This window comes from Protopterus annectens, chromosome 12.part0 (genome assembly GCF_019279795.1).
Source record: "Protopterus annectens isolate FY-2018-M chromosome 12.part0, PAN1.0, whole genome shotgun sequence".
Lineage (NCBI taxonomy): Eukaryota > Metazoa > Chordata > Ceratodontiformes > Protopteridae > Protopterus > Protopterus annectens.
Window position 1 is genome coordinate 1,037,313,889 of NC_056746.1, and position 9,791 is coordinate 1,037,323,679.

Genomic DNA, 9,791 nt, shown 5'->3' on the forward strand with positions numbered 1-9,791 from the left:
GTTTTTGATTGCTTGCTATCTGTCGGGTGGGTGAGACTGAGGGAAGAAGGTTCAGTAAGAAGAATTTGAATGGGATATGGTGTTAAATGCTTTTGATAAATCTATGAATAATGAAGATACCACATTACCATCATTCCTTTGTTGGTTTACGATATAAGTTAAGTTGAGGAGAGTAGTGGCAGTACTGTGGTGAGATGTCAAATTATGCTTGTTTTCAGAGAGAAGGCTGTTAGAGATAATCTACTGTGTACGTTGTGAGAAGATGCATTTGTCTAGTATTTTTGACAGAAGGATAGGATGGCAATAGGTCTATAGTTGGAAACCTTTGTTGATGTGCCTCCTTTGTCAAGTGATGTTATGTAGGATTTATTTCCCAGTGGATGAATCATACCTCAAAATTATGGATAATTTTATCAGTATGGATTCAGGAAAAGCCACAGCATCAGCTGCAGTTATAGAGGTATTGTGTTGGAAGCCAGTGTGCAGTTAAAGAGGTTGGTTTTACTTTCAGTAGGAGTTTTATTTTAGTAGACCTGGAGACTGGGATGAAGGAGAATGAATGTGACTGGTTAGGACAGAGTGGGGGTGGTGAACTGTTATCGAACACAGTACTGTGTGTATAAAGTAGGAGATGAACTAGGATGTAGTAGTATTTTGATGAACAAAAATGTCTTGGTTTTGTTGGTGTTTAAGTTAGAGGTTGATATAATAGGTTTGTTTATCCATTTTAATGTAGACTTTAGCGAGATTTCTTAGATGCCTAAATGTCTGAAATGTATTTTGTGTTCTGCTGTAATCCCAGTCTTTCCAGATGCTGCCCCTTTGAAGCATGATGTTACTAGTTTGTTAGCCATGGTACAGGGTTTGATTTGACTATTTTTATGCATACAGAGAAGGTAGGCTGTTAAGAATATTTATAGAAGTTTTATTAGTGTGAGATGTCTACATCTACCTACATGGATTTTGTTCCAGTTATACTGAATTAGTGTTGATAAAGGTGTCTTTGTTAAAATATGTTGTATTACATATTTGAATTAATAAAGAAGAAACCAAAAACTGAGGCAACAGTGAAAATAGACTACCAAAAAAGAAAACACACACACAAATGACACAAGGGAACTGAATACTGAATTAGTGTAGTTTCTTTTAATATCTGCTTTCATAACATTGCATATACTTGTAACATTTATGTTTAAGAGCAGGAGTTTTGGATTCAGAAGTAGATGGGAAAGTAGATCTAGAAGCATCTGTGGTTGTGTTGACTGGCTTGCTGTTTAATGGAGCCAAACTTGGCGTGAATGTTACCACTGTGTTTTAGGTGGAATTATTGTGTATAAAAGTGTAGAGCCATTTACATTTTAGCTTAGGTTTTACTGTCATTTTTGTTGGTGAGGACTTTGACTTGATGTGTGAGTAGTTGAAGAAGCCAGAGAAAGTAGAATGGTAGAGGTAAGATATATTGTGGGAGAAGAGTTTGGAGCATTTCTCCCCGGGCCTCTGCTGAAAATTGGCTTTGTTCCAAGTCAGACTTTCCTGGTTAACAAATGTTAAATAAAAATAAAAAAGATTTGTTTAAGTTATGGCATGGTAAATGTGGGTTGTTATTGCTATGGGGAGATATGATAGCTAGAGAGGGTGAGTTGGTACAGTGAGTTCACAAAATAGCAGTATATTGGTTAGAAACATTGCTGGTAGTGGTGATAAGCTTGATGGGATGAACAGAGGAGGGAATATTGCTAAATATTTCTTTAGAGGTACTGTCATGGAGAGAGCTTAGGCTAATGCTGACTACCTTTCCTTCTTCCTCCTTCCCTTCTTTTTGGTTGGGTGATGGATGGCCTTATTAAAGGAAGGTTTGTTCCAGCTGATGTCTGGTCAGTGAGTAAGAACCATAATGTCTCAAGAGTACAACACCCACACCTGTATACCATCTAGTTTTCCATCAGTGGAACTTGAGACTGTTCATTCCCCTGTGTTGAATATCAGAAACAGACATGACAGTAACCCAGAAGGTATCCTCATGCAGGCAGCTATGGGGTACCTTGTGCCCTTGCCCATATACACTTCTTCCTCTGTTGTGGAAGTTGATTCTTATCATCCCAGTGGCCTTAGGGTTGGGCTTAACACCTCCAGTCTAAGGGCATTTGTATTTAAGATGGACCTTAATTGTTCCCAGGTTAAAGAAGTACACAGTGCCAACCCTATCTGTCAGACTGTATCTGCCAGGACATGGTTTTAAGGGCATATGTGACACAGACGCATCTCCTTTCCCTAATGGCTTTATGAGCATATACCTCACAATAGAGGTTACCTATGCTCATCTATGGGGACATGCATGATCTCTCACATACACCTTCATAGGATTACCATCACCTGCTTTGGGTGGTCATGTCCATGCCTCTCTCCATCTTATAAGTTGCTTCAGGTCTGATGTGCTCCTGCATTAACCCCAAAACAACAAGACCCATAGACTTGAAGTTACCAGGATGTTCATCGTGCATACAGCTGCAGTCATAACAGATGGGTTCTCCTGCCGTCAGGCGGGTCCTTGGTCGGCCGAATTCCAAAGTCTAGGTCCGGCATCGGTTGTTGTCACCTCTTCCCTGACGTCAGTGTGACAGGGGTATAAAAGAACCAGCCGACGCCATTTTCTTCAGTCTTTCTTGCCGCACGGTGCCCGAAGCAGAAGCAGTTTGCAAGTGCCGGTCGGCCAGCTCCTGAAATTACGAAAATTTTGCACCCGAAGTCTTCTTGAAAGCCAAGTACCCCGTTGGGGAAACATTTCTTGCCTCAGACCGATGTCAGACAAAGTTAATAATTGTATTTCATGTGGGAAGCAAATACCGCATAAGGATTTCCATTCCCTCTGTATTCCTTGTTTAAGCCCAGACCACGACGTCTCGGTCTGTCGCTTTTGTGCTACATTCAACAAACGCACCATTAAGCATCGGGCAGAGTTCGCCCAGCATTATTTTGGCAAAACATTTAACTATATTATGTTGTCGGATACTCCGACTCCAGTTTTGTCTAAAAAGCGCAAAGATAAGGACCGACACACGAGGTCCGCGGCCTCTACCGACACCACGCCAAAGCCGACTACACGTGGTCCGGTTCTCAGCGAGGCGCCTACGCAGCCCCTGACTACCGACGACACTTCATTGGCGGTGTCTCCTGTGCCCGAGGTCGCAGGCTCCTCGGCCCACACACCGACTACAGATACCGAAGCCACTCTAGGTGGTGAATCTCAAAATGTGGACAGGTCTACCTCCTCTCAAGGTGTCTTCAGACCTTCCTCTCCTTTTTCCATTAAGGCTTTCACTAAGTCTAAAGCAGCCATGCATTCTAAGAGACAAGCTACACAGGGCCCATCTCCAGGCCCCATGCCTAAAAAACAGATGCTTAAAATGGCTGAGGATTTAATTACTCTTATCAGGGGTTCTCGACCCCCCCCCCCCGGACAAAAGGCCCAGAGTGGAGGAGGAATCCCCCTCCTCTGATCAGGGCTCCATTATTTCTGAGCACTCTGATGAACAGGAACATTCTTACTCCCCTTTTGAAGACTCTGATGCAGAGGAGTCCATTCCCTCTGTACCCCCCCCCAGAGGATTACTCATTTGGGGAATCTTTGCATACCTTAAGGGAACACTTCCACTGGGAAGGCCAAAATTATTCAGATTCCAAGAAAAGGCTTAGGGAATTTCTCTTGCTACCTCAGCACAAGCCTCTGGCTATACCTCCTGTCTTGGACATACTAGATGATGTGTACTCGAAGGCCTGCCTTAACCCAGATTCTCTACCTCCAGCCCCAGTCAAGCCTGACAGGTACTACAGGGTTCCTGACTCACACCAGTTTCTATACAAAAGCCATGCTGCTGACCTAGAAATCATCTCACAGGGCCCTCCACTGCTAAAAACCCATTACCTTCCGAGAGAGATTCCAGATCCTTAGAAAGGTGGGGAAAAAAGGTATATACCTCAGCTACCTTAACCATGAGGGCATTAAACTGTCAGTTCCATATGCTAAAGTACCAACAGTTTTTGTTATCGCAATTGAAAAGTAAAATGTCACAACCTGAACAACCAGACTTGAAGGAGTTACAGGATTTGATGCATAGTGCTGAGCAAGTGGGTAAACATACCTTAAAATGTGGTTTTGATGCTCTAGAGGCCTCATGTAGAGCTGCTGTTACAGGATCAGTCATACGTAGACATGCCTGGCTCAAGGAACAAACCTTGTCAGATCATGTCAAAGCTAAATTACTAGATGCTCCTCTACAAAAGGATGTATTATTTGGTGCTAATGCTGAGGAGGTATTAAGGAAAATGGAGGAAAAGGCTAAATCAATGCAAACTGTGAAAGATTTTCTACAGGTACAACCCCCATGTTTCAGTAGAAATTGGCCTTCCAAAAATTGGTCCTTTCCAGCCACGGACAGACCACAAAGAGGTAGATACAGGCGCCCGAGGGGCAGAGGGCAATCCCAAGGATCGTTTAGAGGCAGACAATGGCAAGCTCCTACACAAAGAGGTGGTGAGGATAACTCACAACCATTCAGAAAACAAGCCCAATGACTTTCCCCTTTGCATGCCAAGCAAGACTCAAATGGCAGCACCCTTAGGCGGAAAACAGGCATTATTTTCAAAAAAATTGGCATATTGTCAAAAAAGACAAATGGATCCTGGACATTATTAACAGAGGCTACAGATTCCATTTTCACACCCTTCCAAAAATGAGAGGCATGCCAAACCTGCCACACAATCAAAGGGCAGAGGCACAAAGACAAATTTCAGATCTCATAGACATGAAAGCTATTCAAAAGGTACCTACGCACAAACAAGGTCAAGGTTTTTATTCCAGACTATTCCTGGTGCCAAGGAAGGGAAAAGATTGGAGACCTATTTTGGACCTATCCATCCTAAACACATTTCTACTCGTACCAAAATTCAAGATGCTCACTCTTCAGCAGCTTCTTCCCATGCTGGGCAAGGAGTCTTGGCTGGTAACATTGGACCTCAAGGAGGCATACCTGCATGTCCCAATCAGACAAAATTGCAGAAGATACCTCAGATTTCTTGCAGGTTCAACCCATTATCAATTCTCTGCATTGCCCTTTGACTTATCTGCTGCGCCCAGAGTATTCATGAAATGCCTGGCATCAGTAATTGCCTACTGCAGACTTCAAGGGATACAAATATACCCCTATTTGGACAACTGCCTGATCCAAGCGGACAGCAAGCACATTCTTCTGAAACATCTGGCTTATGTAATAATGTTGTTGAATTCTCTGGGATACACAGTCAACAAAAAGAAATCAAGGCTAATACCCTCTCGGAAAATAATTTTCCTGGGTGCCAACTTGGACACAAACACCCAGATGGCCTACCTCACGCCAGAGAAACAGGGGCAACTAACTCAATACTTCAGAACACTAGCAAATTGCACCAGGCTGACTGCAAGGAAAATCCTGCAGGCTCTGGGATTCATGGCATCTTGCATCTTACTAATGCCATGTGCAAAGCTGCATATGAGGAAACTTCAATGGTACCTGAAAAACCTATGGTCTCAACACAGCCACAGTTTGGAAACAATAGTACCACTAATTCCATGTCTTCAAAAGAAATTTCTGTGGTGGGCTCAAGCATGCCAGACAAACACAGGTCTCCCATTCAGCAAGCCTCAAGCAAATCAAGTCATCACAACAGACGCCTCGGACTACGCCTGGGGGGGCGCACATGACAGATCGGTGCATTCAGGGCAAATGGTCCCAAAAAGAAAAGCACCTTCACATCAATCAAAAGGAAATGCTAGCAGTAATAAATGCTATTATAGCTTTCAAAGACCTTCTGCAACCAGGTCAACTATTGATAAGAACGGACAACACCACAGTAATGTGGTACATAAACAAACAGGGAGGTACACATTCATACCCCCTATGCAGACTGGCCATGACACTTTGGAACATGGCCATGGACTTACAAATCAAACTACAAGCACAGTACTTGCCAGGCAAGGAAAACACGCTGGCAGACAACCTAAGCAGAAATATGACAGATCCACACGAATGGAAGTTGTATCCTCAAGTTTTTACAGAGATAATCCAAGCATGGGGAAGGCCAGACATAGATCTCTTTGCCTCCCACAAAAATCACCAATTGACAAAATTCTGCTCAAGGATTTTTCATCCAAAGGCCTGGAGAGTGGACGCTCTCTTTTTCAGTTGGACATCAATGACAGTTTATGCCTTCCCACCTCTTCCTCTGCTGCCCAAAGTTCTATTGAAAACCAGAGCAGACACACCAAAGATGATTCTCATTGCTCCAGACTGGCCAAGACAACACTGGTACCCACTCCTGAGGAGCCTGACACATTCCCCACCATGGACCCTGCCTCTAATGCCTCTTCTCCTGACTCAGCACAGCTTCAAAACTCTTCACAGTCAGCTAAAAGCACTCAATCTAGCCGCATGGAATATTCCTTAGCATCACAACAGACTCTACTCTCCAAGGAGGTGCAGGATGTCATTTTGGAGGCCAGATGGTCGTCTACTAGAAAAGCTTACTCTGCAAAATGGAAACGGTTTTGTGTCTGGAATGAGAAAAAGGGCCAGGATCCTGGAAAACTGAACTTACCCCAAATATTACAGTATCTAGCTGAGCTGCTAAGCAGTGGACTTTCATTCTCCTCCATTAAAATCCATGCCTCAGCCATTTCTGCAGAATACAACACTGATCCACCCTTATTGTCTCACCCCCTCTTAAGACAGTTCCTCAGAGGGGCTAAGAATCTAAAACCCCCAAGGAAACAACCAATACCTGCTTCGGATCTCAGTTTCATTCTGGAAAAACTGACCTTGCCTCCTTTTGAGCCAGCTGCCTCATCAGATTTGCAATATTTGTCCTGGAAAACAGCTTTCCTTCTGGCTATTACCTCAGCTCGTAGGGTTTCGGAACTACAAGCTCTCATGGCTGTGCAGCCTTTTATCATCTTCCATCAGGACAGAGTTTCCTTTCGAACCAAACCGTCCTTTATGCCAAAAGTGGTATCCAGGGTAGCTTTGAATCAGGCCATACACTTACCTACCTTTTATCCTAATCCTCAAAACAAAGGGGAGAGATTACTACATTCCTTGGACATCCACAGACAACTACATTATTATTTGGACAGAACAAAGCCTTTCAGAAAATCAGAACAGCTCTTTGTGTCCTATGCTATAGGAGCTCAAGGAAAGCCAATCTCCAAACAGACAATCTCAAAATGGATAGCCCACTGCATACGCTTTTGCTATTCTTTTCATGGCAAAACTGTACCTACAGGCATCGGATCTCACTCCACAAGGGCCACGGCTACCTCTGCAGCCTTTCTCAGAGGAGTTCCTACCAAAGATATTTTAGAAGCAGCCACTTGGAGTTCTGTGCATACCTTCTCCAAGCACTACCACCTTCCACTATACTCCAAATCTAGAGCGGGCTTTGCCACCACAGTCTTGCAGGGCATTCTGGCTCCTCCTAGTTCCACCTAGTGCCTACCACACTTTTCTTAGCTTTGGGATTCTACCCATCTGTTATGACTGCAGCTGTATGCACGATGAACATAGTACAGTTTTGTACCTACCATAAATGTAGATGTTAGAGTACTAATACAGCTGCAGTCCAGGTTTCCCTCCTACCTTCCCCTCTTGGGACAGGCCTATTGGCTAACATATCCTCATGCAACCTGATTGGGGTATTCCTTCATGATGTATTTGCTTGCACTACTGTTTTTTGATTATCTGGCATTGCTTTATTACACAAATTTATGTATTGCCTTCCTTCTGGGGGCACCTGACATCTGGGGCAAGAAAAACTGAAGAAAATGGCGTTGGCTGGTTCTTTTATACCCCTGTCGCACTGACGTCAGGGAAGAGACGACGACAATTGACGCCGGAGCTAGACTTTGGAATTCGGCCGACTGAGGACCCGCCTGACGGCAGGAGAACCCATCTGTTATGACTGCAGCTGTATTAGCACTCGACCCTCTACATTTACGGTAGGTACAAAACTGTACTTCCCTGTCCACTGGGTTGCTGTGCCAACAGAAAGCTGCACATTTACTGCCCCCTGCTCTGTCTGTTTCAGCACCTGAGCATCTTAGTCACAATCAAGTCTTCTTCCTTTTTATGTACAGATCCAGGACTAGTTACAGGTTTAAAGTCTGCATACAGGTCCCATTTATGGGAATTCCACTGTACTGCGGTGGTAGTGCTGCGGTAGTGTTGTCGTCTCACAGTAAGACGTTGTCCTTTTCAATTCTCAGCTAGAGCATCTTCTGTGAGGAGACATGCGTGAATGGGTGTACCTTCGTTGAAGGTTGTGCATCAGAGCTGGCAACTCGGCATGTAAAAATCTACTGCCAATCATTAGTGGACCGGAGTTCTGCTGTGGCGACCCCTAACCGGGAAAACCGGAAAGACTCGACAACAACAACTAGTGCTTCAAAGTCAGATGAACCTTGCACAAGAAGTAATGATCAATTGGAGAATTGTAGAAAATCATGGAAGGACAGCTTGGATTTGGCATACGAACCGTGCAACCTAGTGAGGAGCTAAGAGAGTGCTTATCTGCATATCCCAATCATAGTTATTTCCCACTGCAAGACACCACTACTTTCAGTAGACTTCTCTGTCCACTTTAGACTGTCCAGCAGTTTGGGTCTTCACAGAATGCCTAGCCCCCAAGTATGTAGCCACATGAAAATGAGTTCACATTTACCCATACCTGAATGATGGTCATATTCAGGCCTTCTCACCACAGTAGCTTCTAGAAGAGATGGAAGTCACAGTGCCCATTCCTTCCCACCTAAGCTTCAGCCTGAACATCTTCACTGGAGCCAGTGTCAGAGAAAGTCTTCTTGAAGTACTATTTGAGACAGTGTGAAAGTATTGAGGCCAAAGTAATTTTTTCTGAACTTGATGCACTCCAAGGGTCTGCAGGACAGGGAAATACTTGGATTCCTAGGTCACATGTTGGCATTGATTCTGATATTACTTCTGACATGATCACCCACAGGAAAATTCTGTGGTACCTAAAGAGTGCCTGACTGTAGCACAGATACCCACTCTCATTTGTGCCATGAGTGATAGAGGTCAAGATTTAAGTGAAAGGCAGAAGTATGGCCGCAAATGAGCTCCACCTGTTTCATCCTGTGATGCCCGACCAATACCCCACCGGGCTGCCAACAATTAAGTGATATCCCTTACTATCCTAGGTCAGTAACTAAGGAGTTTCAGTCCTCACTACTGACTTCAGTATGAGACTGTCACTTAAACAGAAGTAATATTTCACAGTTATCCCCTAAGAGCACAACAGGAGCACACACTATTTTCCTGGGACTGAACTCTATACCTCTGTCCACCCCAAATGTATTTGCTTGTTCACTTCGGAGAAATGTGTCCCAGTTTAAGACCTCTGATACACTCACACTCAAAGTAAATTTAAATTTCACACATCCAGACACTTCTGGGAAAGCCTGATACAGATTTCCAGCTGTGTCCCTTCCCCAAAATAATACTGTAATGCTGCCACCAATCAGACTATCGTCATGCCCTTCTAAAGGGGTGGCCATTTATGGAAATTAAATATCAAAGTAAATGATAGTTATGACCAGAACGGCCAATCCTTTGAGGGGACCTGGGGAGTATCAAACAGGTATTTGCACTCTCTAATCTCTAAAGAAAAACACTGATTTCCAGCCACAATGTAAAACAATGGAAAATATTTAATAATAAGTAAAATGATTACAAGATTACAAATCA